At 44.6% G+C, this 15,351-nt stretch overlaps 1 protein-coding gene across 4 annotated transcripts in view; it reads left to right on the top strand.

Annotated features, from left to right (window-relative positions):
* The first annotated feature begins 219 nt into the window (after window positions 1–219).
* The window catches only part of ttll7 (tubulin tyrosine ligase-like family, member 7), a 106,507-nt gene continuing 91,375 nt past the window's right edge, over window positions 220–15,351 (top strand). For all 4 annotated transcript variants that reach the window (XM_079598230.1, XM_079598228.1, XM_079598229.1 and 1 more), the window contains exon 1: window positions 220–449. The gene's annotated coding sequence lies outside the window, so the exon portion shown is untranslated. The remainder of the gene's footprint in view (window positions 450–15,351) is intronic.

Here is a 15,351-nt window from a genome sequence, read left to right as displayed (position 1 = left end):
AACATTGGTTTGTTGCTAAGAATCCGTGCGCTCCGGAAGAGTCCATGTATTTCGCATTGGGGAATTATGGTCACTCAACAGTAAACATACACGCTAAAGCATGCCGCTTAATCATGTGGTAATACACAGTAATTTTATAAAATTTTATAGGCGATAAAAATGTCCAAGCTGTGGTTAAATTATAGTGTGTTATTTAGACTGTGTAAACAAGCATGCAGTCCACGCGCCCCTATCTGAAGAATAGGTCGGTCCATCTTCATCGTACACTTGCGGTAACTGGACAACATACAGAGCAGATTGAGGGCTTTCTTTCAAAAGCCAAACATTTAATTAAAATGTTAAAACGAAATAATATTAATTAAGGTAAAGAAGAATTACACCCAAAGAAACAGAGAAAAGCGAGGAACAGCGACATCATCGCAGACAGAGAGACAGAAGCCCGTGTTTAGGTAATTTACTCAAAACCTTCTCATTTTCATCATCAATGATCTGATTACAGTGGTCACAAAGTTTATACAAAATAATAATGCTATTGACATAATTATTCAATTGCTTGGGCTCAGTGTCAAGCTAACGTTATCTGGCTGTCTTGTGTGTCAGAATGCGGCGCATCTCTCATCGCATCCGCATCTACTGTTTATAAATAATGATCATTTGTCACTTTAATAACATGCAATATAACCTAAGCATTGTTGACAAGTTCGTTGTTCAGTTTAGATGAACAGCTGCATAAATCCTGGCAATGCATTGCTGGTGTTTTATTATTATCTGGGCCTCCTTGCATCAGTGGATCTTGCAGAGAAATCAGAGGCAAATGAATCCAATGACAGCGCGAAACACTCTGTATTTAACTGTGAGTTAGAAGGAGAATGAACAACGGAGTAAGGCACGTGTTTGTCAGATCTGGTCTTTTGATCATCCTCGTTATATGTGGCCTACACTACACACAGGCCAACACTTCCATCACATAATGATCATGACTTAACCTGTGCACATGAGGCAAGAACAACAAAAGATCAGGATCTGCCTATCTGTGTACATTTATCCACTTCATGCCACAGCCTCTATAGCATCTTAGCAGTAGACCTCATAATATAACGTTTGTTGAGAGGGTGCCATGAGCTCTATGCTGTAACAGACCAGTGATTCAAGTCTAACAGCAGATTACATCACTAATGTCTTCTGTTCATGGGAGAGAATGGTGTCTAGGAGAGAGTGATGTTGTTTGCTATTTTTCCCCCAGAGTAGAATATTTGAAGATTTCTGGTGTTTTTTATCTATCTGTCTGGCAGGGGCATTTCCTCAAGGGGAGTGTCTCCTAAAAAAAAACTGGATGAGAAAATAACCCATATTACAATGTGACATTAAACCATATAACTAAAAAAGCAAATAACACTGCCCAACAGCGACATCTGCAGGTGAAGTTACAGCAGGAGGCGCTGATCCCATTGACTTAAAAAAGACCCCCTACATGTCTGCGGTGAGTTTAGTGGGGGGTAATTGAGAATGAATGGGGGGAAGTCACGTGAGAGGAGGGCGGCAATGTCTCCATCATGCTATGATGTGCTATGATTGGTTCGTGAACTAAGTCCCGCCTCTTGTTTACGCATTCTCGAATTGTCCCGAATGAAGACGTGTTTGCAAACGTCAACGACAAACGTCGCTGAAGACAATCTCAATTTGAAGGATTCGTTTCGAGTCCTTCATTTGGCCTGTTTTGAAGGATGCATCAGATGTATCCTTCGTTTTCTTAAATCACACACAATACTTTGCACACATTTAAATTCACGAAAATAAACGGACAGAAAACAAGTCGGTACTGAGCTTGACTGAGTTTGTTATGAAATGTAAGAGAAAATTTGTGTTTCGGACATGAAAGCATGTTATCTTTTGTTTTGCTGTAAATGAATCACTTAACACTAAACTGACAATAATGTAAGCCACTGGGAGACCTCAGAAGGCTGTCATTCACTGTATTGCATTAATAGGAAAACAGTTAATATAACGATTTGTAATACAAAGTATTTATCCAAAATTAAGTTTTAATAGTATTTTCGTGCCGTGAACGTGGGGGCGGGAACATGTGATGTAGCCATGCACACCTACTAGACCGTCTCATTTTAGAGTTTAATTGCTGAGTAAAGACACTAGCCTACAAGCCTCAGAAGGACTGGACTAGGAAGGACACAGTCTCGGTAGGATGCAGCCTTCAGTTTGAGAAACACCCCATGGCGTTAATGGGAAGACTAATTAAACAGTAAGTAAACAACTCAGCTATTTAGATATCACAGCTTTATGTCATGCCAAAATCAAACAGGAAATAGCCTGAAAACATAATGATTTTTTAATTTCATAATGAAATTAAAGGTATGCCTGCCCTACATCTTCTTGTCTGTGGCCAGTGTACAAGCTTGATGACCAAAAACACACCCATTACTCATCAAGAGAATAGGGACAACCTTTTTAGACCATGCGCCGCCGTCCATTTTCCCCGTCCTTAAACTAGCAAAAGTGGATTCGGACACGCCAAATCCGTGGATTCGGTTAGCCGTGGATTCGGACTCTAAGTGCACTTGTGCCGTGTGCTTTAAACAATGTGCTTAGATCGTTAAAATAGGGCCTGATGACTGCCCTAAGTTCATTATTACAAAGAAAAGGTGAACATTAGTTCACAAATAATATAGCCTATATTGTTTAAATTGTTACTGCCTTTTTATTTTGTAATAAATATAAAAAATGCAGAAAAACACTAACTTTATGAAATTTATACTTGGTTTTAATAAATAGAACATTACATAGTTAGTGTAAAAATACAAAATAGAAATGTATTTGGTCTCTTTTTTATGTAATGTTTATTTTAACCGGGAGAATTAAGTGTAAAGGGACATTTTTTACATTTAACATTTACATTTGATATATACACCACTGCTGTGTGGCCAGGCAATTTTTTTCTTGCAAACTGTACTATAATTAAAACTGGTGTGGTTATTATGTTGCCAAGGGGACAAATATATTCAAGTCTAAGAGCTGTGCTCTAATTTTAGAAACTTACACAAAACTTAACACCCACGCTTAGTGTGACCTCACCTCACGCATGGTTTATCAGAGGTTGGAGATTTTTCTCTTTGGTTAATCCGTGAAAATAGTATTTTCCATTATTGTAAAATTACTTTACATTACCAATCTCAGAAAATTTGAAAAAATATACTGTATAAAATGTCACTAGGGCACATTACTGTTTATTACCTACCACTAAATGCTGCATATTAGTACTTTAAAGGGAGATACACTAAAATCAAGCCGTTTTAGTTATCATACATTGTGTTCCATTTTAAAGATAAAAAACAACAACAACAACATTCAAACATTTCTCATAATATCTAAGAAAGTACAGGTTTGGAATGAGGTGTACCCCAGTGACAAGCTAAAATGTTTGCATAATCAAACACTGGAAATTTTAAGTGAAATATTTAGGCTGTTTTGAATTCTAAGCATGTGTTTTTTGCTAGTTTCTTTCAGCCCGACGCAGTTATCATTTTGACAACGAGGTGTGTCGAGGTGCATTGTTGGTGCGTTGCTATTTTGAGGCAACTGAAATAGACTGCGTCATTGACCTGGTCTAAAGTCAATGGTGCAGTATTTTTCTTGTTATTTAAAGGGCACATTAGTAGTGGTGGAATGGATCACAAAATTCACGGTTCGGATCATTTACGTTTTTTGAGCCACGGATCGTTTTTTTTGTCATCATTCTGATAATTTTTTTTTAAAACTTTGCTTTTCCTTTATTACTTAAAGTTCACTTGAAGTTCTTCGACACTACATCAAAAACTATTAGCCTAACTGATAAAGTTATTTAAAACAAGTGAACATTCAGTAATAAAATAAGAACAAATAAACAAATTACAAGCAGAGATGAATACTAAATAACACATTTCCAAAGTCTAACAGTAGTATTCAGGTACAGAAATAAATAATTACCGTATTTTCCGGACTATAAGTCACACTTTTTTTCAGAGTTTTGCTGGTCCTGTGAAATTAATTCATACTGACTGAGATGAACCAAGAGAAAACATTACCGTCTACAGCCGCGAGAGGTTCTAGTTAGCAGAGTTGTTCAGAAGCGACACACTGAGGAAGAACTCAATTGATTCAGTGTTGTGGAATAAGATCGCGGGAGCTTGGTGAACTTGCTTACCAGTTTTGACACCATTATTTACATTTGACCGGAGCACATGCACATGCAACCTTCGCCCGTAAAGGTGATGGGCGTGAAGTTTTCGGACAACGTGCACTACGCAGTTTAGCCAATTACAACACACCGGCCCAACTAACCAATCTGAGCCCATTTCCTGTTTCTGAGGGAGTGGTTTCATAGAATCAGGAAGTCAACCGGTCGTTCAAATGACAGAGGAGAAAGCGGCTTACAATAAAGGTGAAATTTATGAAAAATAAGGCTTAAAAAAAAAAAAAAAAGACGAAGACATGTTATATTGCACCACATAAACACAATCATGCAAAGAAAAAAAGCAGTAAACCACCCCTTTAAATGCTTCTGATTGGCCATTGCGTTCAAGAAATCAACACATATGTCTGTGATTGGCTACATCACTCAACGCTGCAAACATGTTACAAATAGAAACTCTGGCCTGTAAATCGTTTCTATTTTGTTTTAGTTCTTGTTGATTTTCTGCAACAGATGAATAACAATTTATTCGTTTTTATATGTTTTATTCATAGATATTTCTATTTAATAATTTTATTCTCCCGCAGCCCGCACACACAGTGAGTGCATTACCGCCCGCGCTCGCACTCGGCCATCAAATCTAGTCCCGCGCCGCACGTCTCTATATAGCGGCGGGAAATATAGGGCTCGGGCAGATAATCTAAGCTCTAAACAGGACAGAGTAACACGGCGGATGTCGCTCATATACATTTTTTTGACTACGTAATTTAGGCGGCAGGCGTGTGTTGCTTAGGCGGCCGCCTTAGTTCCAAAGTGCTGCGGGAAACCCTGATGACTATTACGTTAACGTGCCGGACACCTATTCAGCCTGTTGTTCTGTGTGCTATTGTGTAGTTGAATAACTTGCCTTTCCAGATTAAATGTCTGTTCTTGGTCTTGGTTTTGTGAAATAAATTTCGAAATAAATGCGACTTATAGTCAAGTGCGACTTATATATGTTTTTTTCCTCTTCATGACAAATTTTTTGACTGATGCGACTTATACTACGGAGCGACTTACAGTCCGGAAAATACGGTAAGCCTAAATGTAAAATAACACTATGTGTTCACTGTAGAAATTAAATATAGTTTTATCTTTGTTAAAGCTGTATTTTGTTGTTTTATTAACATTAATGACACAGACAACAGTATATTAGGCATCTGCAAGTTTTTGGGCTGTGTGATATTGACAATATCAGGTTCCCCGCGGATCCTTAAAAAGGCTTAAAAGGTCTTAAATTTAATTTTCTAAATTTAAGGCCATAAAAAGTCTTAGTGTCTTATTTTTACTTATGAAAAGTCTTATTTTTACCTATGAAAGGTCTTAAATTTTAGATGACACTTTGACTTAGACGTATCTAAATACTTTCCAAATGAAAACCATCTAATTAGCGTACGTATTATTTTTTATTAGTCTATCTTTGTGGATTTGCTTGTGACAATTCGTTACAATTACGGCAGCGTATTAGCCTACTACGTCTGTCTCCTGCACGCGAGAGGAGAGGATAAGAGAACGAGAAAATGTCAGTTCAATAGTAAGTTTTGAAGTCATTCTTTGTGCCTAGGATTGTCTATGAACTATGATGATATTGTAATCATTGTTTAAACTACGTACGAGGCACTGTGAGTGCGAGTTGACATCGCATTTGTCTCTCATGCTTGATTTCATTTGCGTGATGTGTCAGTGCAGTTATATATGTCCCCAAATGAGTTTTTGTCTTATTACATTTATATCATATTATGTTGTTATATTAGAATATCACGAGCAAGAGTGCTGTTTTCCTGTGCACAATTGCAAATGTACTATTTATTTTATACAATTAACAATAAAGTTAACATTGTGTGTTACTTTTTAGACACAATATTGTCAATATTGTTTGTTTCAACCATTATTTCGCCGACGAGAATTTCAGAATGAAACTGTAGTCCAACACTACAAAAACTATTTCCCCGGCTTCATCAGCATCGATCCCCGACGGACAGCGACCGCAGATTGCCGCCGCTTCCGTCGACGCCATCGACGAGATCGACGCCATGCTGAGAGATGAGGACTCGTGCTCTGTTTTGGCGTCCGGCAGCGAGGATTGGGCGAGCTCTGCGGACCTCGCGCCCCCTGCCCCCACGACCAAAGGAAAGAGAGCGAGCATCGAGGCGGAGCTCATCCGCGTGCTCACTCAAGCCACGGCGAGCCTTGGCCTTGAGTGGGTTTCGCCCGAGCAGCCCGCCCACAACCGGTTGGATGGCTACTTTCTGCCCAGGGAAAAGTCTACACCTGCGTCTAAGCCCGCCCCCTTCCTTCCTGAGCTTCACGAGAAGGTCGCGAGAGCTTGGACTTCCCCGTTCTCCACGAGGACGAGGTCATCTGTTTCCTTAGTGTTCTCCGAAGTTGACGACGCTAAGAACAGAGGCTACCTTTCCCTCCCGGCGGTCGAAGAGCCTATCGCGGCCCACTTATGCCCGCCCTCCGCTGGACGGCGTGCTAAGATGGCGCTGCCCTCAAAGGCTTGCCGCACGACGTCATCCCTGCTCCGTCGCGCTTATGCCGCCAACGGACAGGCCGCGTCAGCACTGCACACCATGGCGACGCTGCAGATTTTCCAGGCCGATCTCCTCCGCAAGCTGGATGAGAACGGGCCCGATGCGATCTGCGTGGCGGATCTGAGAAGCGCTACAGACCTGGCTCTTCGCGCTTCGAAGTCTGCGGCCCAAGCCATCAGACGGAGTATGGCGGCGCTCACCGTGTCTGACAGGCACCTCTGGCTCACGCTCTCAGACATGCCAGAAGCGGAGCGGACCGCGTTCCTCGACGCCCCGCTCTCCCCTGCTGGCCTCTTCGGGACATCGGTGAAGGAATTCACCGACAGGTATGCTGAGGTGCAAAAGGCGACCCAGGCGATGAAGCACTTCCTGCCGAAGCGCTCCAACTGCGAAACCGCCTGCTCAGAGTTCGCAGCCCAGACCGCCGCCCAGCTCCTCTTCTCAACGCCGCCAGACGCAGAGCTCGAGACCGCGCTCTCGCTCTTCCGGTCGCCGCCCCGCGCCGCGTGGCCCGCGACAGAAGGTAGCGTTGAAGCCCGAGCCCCCGAAGACATCCTAGCACTGCTAGGGAAGCGTCGGTGTTCAAGTCCCGCTGCGGCCGGACCCTCACCGAAGCTCACCGCTCGTTCAGTCCCAAGCCAACAGGTGTGTCTCATTGGCCGCTTGCCTGCACACAACAGCCGTTTTCATGGCTACCCAGATAAATCCATTAAAGAGTGCATTTTCTGGTGTCCTGGCCACGGCCGATGGTGTTTCATGTGTAGTAAGACTGCCCACTGTAATGTGCCCATCCCTACACACAAACACGGCCCCACACACAGGGCCCGCGCACATAAAATCGACCCAGTTCGATTGCGCGTTAAAAGTAGCACACGTGCCCACTACCCAGTGCTCACTAATGCTACCTCCTGCTCATCGCACGGTTTCTGTAAAAACGAAACCTGCGTGCAGGCGCTCCGCTCCGGCGAGCGATGCTATAAATGTGGTAAACGTGCCCGGTCCCCAGTGCCCGCGTTCCCACACAAGCACCACGGTTCCTACGGAGCCCGTCCAGCCCTCCCTCTCCCGCCTAAATGCTGTCGAGGGGTCAAGCGCGGACATTCTGCCCGCTATCATCAGCGCGGCCCCAGCCTCAGATGTCGCAGCTCACGAAAGCCGCTGTATCGCGAGTCGATCAGAGCGCGCTTTTCACTCAGCCCCTAGTTACACGTGCAGATGCATGGGAAAAGCTTCCCGGGGTTTCAAAATGGGTGATAAACATCATAAAAGAAGGCTATTCGCTGCAGTTTCGCAGACGCCCTCGCCGCCACGCGGCGCGCGTCGAGACTTCGGTAGATTCGAATGTAGCACACCTACTTCGAGCCGAAATTCAGAAACTTCTGAGAAAAAGGGCTATCGAACCTTTATCTCAGGCTCAGAGCGAAGGGGGGCTATACAGCAGATACTTCCTGGTACCCAAAAAAGACGGGGGTCTCAGACCCATACTAGATCTGAGGCAGCTGAACAGAGCGCTTGTGAAACGCCAGTTCAGAATGCTAACGACCAGAAAAATCCTTGCGCATGTTCACCAAGGAGACTGGTTCGTGTCAGTAGATCTAAAGGACGCGTATTTTCAAATACAGATTGCGTCACGTCACAGGCGATTTTTGAGATTCGCCTTCGAGGGCCAGGCATACCAGTACAAAGTCCTGCCGTTCGGCTTGTCTCTAGCACCCCGTACATTTACGAAGTGCATGGACGCAGCACTCGCTCCCCTCAAACTGCAGGGTGTTCGAGTGCTGAACTATTTGGACGATTGGCTCATTCTAGCCCTATCTCATTCAGAGATAGTGGCGCACAGAGCCCTGCTGCTGAGTCACCTCGAGAATCTCGGTCTCACAGTAAACTGGGAAAAGAGTTCGCTATCTCCCAGACAGAATATTTCTTTTCTGGGACTGGAACTGAACTCGCTGTCAATGACAGCGCAGCTGTCACAACAGCGCGCGCTGCGCATTCAGCGCACAGTCAGCTCATTCCGCTGCGGCGCTGTTCTCCCTCTAAAGAGCTTTGAAAAAATGCTAGGTCTGATGGCCTCAGCATCAGCAGTACTGCAGCTGGGCCTGCTACGCATGCGCCCGCTGCAGATATGGCTCAAAGGGAGGGTGCCCTGCAAAGCATGGGCCACCGGTCGGCTTAACCTCAAGGTCAATCAAGCTTGCGTTGCAGCTTTGAAACCTTGGAAGTCAAAAGACTGGTACCTGTCAGGTGTAAGCCTAGGGACTTCCTCGAGTCTGAGGGTGGTGTCTACGGACGCATCCAACGCAGGATGGGGAGCGCTGCTCGAGGGCAGACCGCTGTTTGGCCTTTGGTCAGAGCGAGAGAAGCTCTTCCACATAAACTGCCTCGAGATGTTAGCAGTGTGCAAAGCACTCACTCGCTTTCGTCCCCTGATTGTGGGCTGCCATGTACTGATACGTTCATACAGCATGTCAGTGGTGTCATACATAAATCGCCAGGGCGGCCTCAGGTCCCTGTCGTTATACAGGCTGACCAAACACCTTCTGGTATGGGCGCGCTGCAACCTCCTTTCACTAAGGGCGGCGCACGTGCCAGGGCACCTGAATGTTGGACCAGATGTACTGTCCAGGAACCGCGTTCCGGCAGGAGAATGGTCGTTACACCCACACACAGTACAACTGTTGTGGAAGAAATTCGGCAGAGCGGAAGTAGACCTCTTTGTGTCTCCGAAAAACGCTCACTGTCCAGAATTTTACTCAAAAAGCAGGGACGCACTGGCTCATCAGTGGCCGCGCCGTCCTCTGTATGCTTTTCCCCCTGTCTCCCTCCTGACCCAAGTGGTGGAGAGGATCAGGGAGGAAGGATGCTCAGTGCTGCTGATAGCACCGCTGTGGTTGAATCAACCCTGGTTCCCAGCTGTGATGCAGTTAGCCAGCACCGCCCCGTGGCCAGTGCCTCTGAGGAGGGATCTCCTTTCTCAAGCAAATGGTTCGATTTGGCATCCTCACCCGGAACTATGGTCCCTTCATGTGTGGGCCATCAACGGGTATCCGCTGACCTCCCTCAGGGAGTGCTAAACACGATCACACATGCTAGAGCTCCGTCTACGCGACGGCTCTATGCGTCTAAATGGTCAGTTTTTTCTGGCTGGTGCACGTGTCGTGGCGTGTCACCCCCAGACTGCGGAGTAACAGAGGTTTTGTCCTTCTTACAAGAGCTGTTGGATAACGGGAGATCCCCTTCCACGCTCAAAGTATATGTGGCGGCTATAGCGGCTTTTTCTGAAACCGCACATGGCCAGTCCATAGGAAGGAACGATTTAGTCATTCGGTACCTTAAAGGAGCTAGGAGACTTAATCCACCCAGACCTCCCACTGTTCCCATTTGGGACCTTTCCACGGTGCTGGACGCCATGAAGGGTCCTCCTTTTGAGCCTCTTCAGGAGATTGATATGAAACACTTGTCGCTCAAGACGGTGTTTCTCCTGGCTCTCGCTTCAGTGAAGCGCGTTGGGGACTTACACGCGCTCTCTGTGAGCGCGTCGTGCATGGAATTTGGGCCTAACGACTCCAGAGTCATGCTCAAACCTAAGCATTGTTACGTTCCAAAATCCCTAAACACACCGTTTAGGGCGCAGGTTATTTCCCTGTCTGCCCTTCCGGTCACCGGGGACAATATGGACGATAATTTTCTCTGCCCAGTGAGGGAATTGAGAGCTTACGTGTCGCGCTCGTCTGTTTTCAGACAGACGGAGCAGCTTTTTGTTTCGTTTAGTGGGCGTCTCAAGGGACTGGCCACTTCAAAGCAGAGCCTATCCAGATGGATAGTAGACGGGATAGCTCTAGCGTACGCATCCAAAGGCATTCAGTGCCCTTTGGGTGTTAGAGCGCACTCCACGAGAAGTATGGCTTCTTCGTGGGCTTGGTCGAGTGGGATTGCCTTACAGGATATTTGTATGGCGGCAGGCTGGGCCTCACCGTCTACATTTATCAGGTTTTACAACTTCGAGGTGCCCGCCTTACAGGCCAGGATATTATCGGTTTAATTAACCGTGTTTGTATAGGCCCTATGCACAGCTGCACTACTTCCTGAACTTTTGCAGGCTCCTTTGTTTCCTGTCTGCCAGGATTGGCCAAACTGATTAATCCAGGTGTGTCTGATTATTGTTGTTGGTCAGACACACCTGGATTAATCAGTTTGGCCAATCCTGGCAGACAGGAAACAAAGGAGCCTGCACAAGTTCAGGAAGTAGTGCAGCTGTGCATAGGGCCTATTAGACTGAGATTTTCAGTCGCCGTTTTATGGCATTGTTATGCTGAACTGCTGAGTGCAGTCAATTTTGTGCTGATCTGCTATGTGCAGTCAATTTTGTGAGAGATGGTGGTTAGAACCCACCTCTTTCAGTATTCTCTGTGAGTCCTGCAGGTGATTATGTACTAGCCTATATGAACCCCAGCTCAGTGCTCTGGGTCTATGGTGTCGGATAACTGCATACACGGCGTCTTACAGGGTGTTCCCCAATGCGTTGCTACGACAACGCAGTACGAGAGTATCTCTCGTAAGAGAACGTACTCGGTTACTAACGTAACCTCGGTTCTCTCTAGAGAGAGGAACGAGTACTGCGTTTCTTGCCGTGTATGCGCTCTGGTTGTTTCGCTTTAAAAATCAGAGTTCATAAGCCTGTGAGCGAAATATATAGCCCTAAGCCACGCCCGTTTCGGCAGGACGTGACTCATTGGGTGTGACGTCACTCAAGGGCTCGCTCGATTGGCTTAAGCATTTGCCGCACAGCAGCCAATAGGCGCGCGAGCTGTCTCGCCTAGGTCTGTATGCTGTGACAATGCGTTTTACATTGATACAAAATTAAGGATAATTTTTTGCTTCAGTATTCTCGTGGAAAAGGATTTTCCCCAATGCGTTGCTACGACAACGCAGTACTCGTTCCTCTCTCTAGAGAGAACCGAGGTTACGTTAGTAACCGAGTACGTTTTACATGCATGCAATGACAAAAAACACTTTTGTTGTCGTATAATATGCATTTATTTTTACCTGATTTGCTCACCGACTCCCAAATGATTCGTTCAACAACTCATTTTTCTAAACCCCTCCTATGCGCGACGCTAATCTGCGTTGATTGGTCAGATGACCCAGTCAGTTGTGATTGGTATACTTTTTGTCTAACACGGAGTACAATGATGCTTTTATCAATTACATTGTGTTATAATAATGATTATAGTCCACTGCTTTGTAGTTTGTAGTAAAAAAACTAAAAATAAGATAAAGAATCTAATGTTATGTTAGCGAGCATAGCCCAGAGTTCATATTGTAAAAGCACAATCAGTCTTTGTTTGCGTTAGCCCGATGCATAAACAACGTTTAAAAAAAAAAAAAAAATGCAGTTACGTTACTACGAGGTATTATTCTATTCTTTAAGACAACTCCGAAAACAAGGACAAACACTTCACATATCTCAATACAATTGTCATTGAAGACCTAGAAGCTAAACGGTGCTTACACAACAAACAAAATAATTATTAAGCATGCTACATAAAACATAAAAACAACAATTATTAATAACACTTACAGGTTGTGATACGGAGGAGGAAGCTGATGCAAATACACTTGGAAACTGAACCTTCCTTCAATATCAGTCGGCTCGCGAATCCAAGTTTGATTGCATTTAAGTTGGTAAAGCAATCGTCTTCAAAATGGCGTGAACAAAGCACAAGGCTCGGACTATAATTCTGTGGTATAGTTGTATATATGAATTGTAGCCACTTAGTCTTTAAATGCTCCTCCTTGGGCAGATGAAAAAAGTTGGCTTTTGAGCCGCACTTCAGAACACAGCGTCTCGCCATGATGTTTTCAAGTTTTCCCTGGCCTTGAAACGCAATAAGTGGGCGTATCGTATTCAAATAACTTGACAAGTTGACGTCATCCAGTCAGAGAAAAAGCTTCGGTCTTCTAACGATTCATTAAAATGACTCCGAGTCGACTCTTACTTTTGAAAGACAATAACTTTATATACGGTGCACTTTCATATTTCAAACTTTGCAGGATGTTTTTGTTCACTTAGATCTATGTTACACACTACATGAAAGGTAAATTTCAAAATTCCATAATAGGTGCCCTTTAAGTGTGTACTTTTAAATGATCTAATTCAAAACTAAAACAAATATTCTCTGTTTATGTAATCTATATAAAAAGAGTGAGTTCTCATTTCAGCTCATTATACCTCGTTATCTTTTAATGTGACCACGCCCACGGAGCGCTGTTCAAACGCAAATGATCTGAGGCAATACATGCAAGTATTGCATGGAGTAATGTCAGTGGTCCCGCTGTATCAACCGGGCGAGCTGGCTTGCGGCGTCCTTACCGGCCAATGAACAGTTGAATACCTTCAACATCTCCTTCTTGAACACCTCGAAGGAGGCACAGAATGGCGCCTTGGCTGCCCACACAGTGGTTCCCCATTCTCGTGCCTTGACGGTGAGCAGAGTGATGACGAATGTCACCTTGGTGATCTCTGAAGCATAGGTGGTAGGTTGCGAGGCAAAGATGATGGAACACTTAGCCTGAAATAATCGACAGGACTTGGGGTCGCCATCATAGGGGGTCGGTTTTGGAGTTAAACTGGAGTGAGCAGGTACAGAAGATGAGGCAGCCGCAACTGTCCTGATAGAATCCTGGTCTCTCTGCAATTCTCTAAGCTGTGCGGTTATGTCTGCCATCTGGTTGGCCATTACCTCTACATCACGGTCAATGACGGCCTCAGATTGCAAAGGCAATGTCTATGGAACCGTATCGCCCAGCCAAGAGCAATTCGCACAGGTGGTCAAAGATGATGGCAAATGAGATGAGGGAGCAACAGGCAGAGGTGGCAGGTGAGGTGGGAAAAAGGGGAAGGAAGATGGCGGCAAAGCCGGAGGTGGAGGGAAAATAAGCCCAGTCCAGCAGCCAGGGAAATGGATAGACTGGAGAGAAGAAAAAAAAGAGAAAAGATAAAACAAACAAACAAATAATCTTTTTTTTTTTTTTTAAGAAACTATTAACTAAGCCAATAATTTTTTTTTGTTAAAAGAAAGTAATACATTGGATGAAAAAAAAAAAAAAATCAAAACAAAGCTGGATAACAAGCAGAGCTCAAGACACAGTAAAAGAAAAGCAAAATGGAAATAACTAAGAATCTAAAGAAATCAACAACTGAAAGTTGAACGCATGGGAAACACACCAGAACCACACGTGCTGAAGCACATTGCAAACAAAGACAAACACCACATGCCGAAGTGGGTGAGTGGACAAACAAGACAGACATGCGCTCCGGATGAGCAACGGCACAGACACAAACAACTAGGCTGATCAAACTGGTGTCCTGACACAATGACTCACTCACTAAGACAGTGAGGCCCAGAAGTGCCCATCAATGGCGCATACGCAGCTGCCACAAAGTTGTGTTAGCGAAGACGGACATGCGCCAGCCATTGTCTATAAAGTCCACAAGACCACTAGTTCACATGAAGATGGCAATTTGTGTCAGGGGCTAACTTGGTTGTTTTAGTTTTATATTTAAAGTATTATTTCATTAAAAAAAACTTTTTATATTTCAGTATTCAAAATATTTTTTAAAACATGAATCTCATAATTTTATTCATCCAATTGTAATAGCTGTGTACATCTAAATACTGTTTTAGATGCAGCATCTGTGCTCAGTGGCGCAAAAAGTGGGTATGCGCTATATGCGGCGCATAGGGGCGCAGCACCAGCGGGGGCGCCAAAGCGATGGTAAGAAAAAAAAAAAAAATTTGGGTTGGGGGATTTCTATTTGTGTGCTGCTGTTGTGCGTTTCTAAATAATGGGTATGCGTTACAAAAAGTGGGTATGCGCTATATGCGGCGCATAGGGGCGCAGCACCAGCGGGGGCGCCAAAGCGATGGTAAGAAAAAAATATATATATTTGGGTTGGGGGATTTCTATTTGTGTGCTGCTGTTGTGCGTTTCTAAATAATTTCTGCATTTCCTCAATGTTATATAACCCTCTAGAGGACTAACTGGCTAGAGTAGACATTGGTTCCCTTTCGAAGGGAACTCGACAATACGTCATCGACGCTTTGGGGAACGCCTCAGGCGTGACAGGTGTCTGAAATCACAATCAAATCACGGCAATCACATTGACCGGCGACAGCCCGTGAATCATTAATGTGAATGATTAACGTGCGACCTGGAAGTATATAAGGGCGCCTTGCAAACATGACAAACCATCTTTTCGTCTTCAGGGACTGTTTTGTCTGTAACCGCTTTTGAAAATCAAAAGGTAATTATGAAATGCACTGAGAAGGCTGAGTTTTTTCAGCTGTGCGTTTTCTGTCTGGGAAGGAAGAGCGCGCAATTGCGAGCGTTTTTTTCTTTGAGAACGCTCCGATCTCGTCTGGCCCTCTTCTTGAGAGAAGAGGGCTCAGCATCTCGGTGAAAGATCCCAGATGAAGCCCGCCGATCGCCTTGAGAGGGGTATAATCCTCTCAGACGATGTGGCGGCTGACGAGAGTAAGCAGTGAGTGCTTTTCCGGACAAACAGGAGATGGCTGATGAGGTAATCGG

The sequence above is a fragment of the Phoxinus phoxinus genome (assembly GCF_949152265.1).
Source record: "Phoxinus phoxinus genome assembly, chromosome: 22".
Lineage (NCBI taxonomy): Eukaryota > Metazoa > Chordata > Actinopteri > Cypriniformes > Leuciscidae > Phoxinus > Phoxinus phoxinus.
The sequence above is the reverse complement of the archived record's forward strand: the minus strand, read 5'-3'. Positions and strand labels throughout refer to the sequence as shown.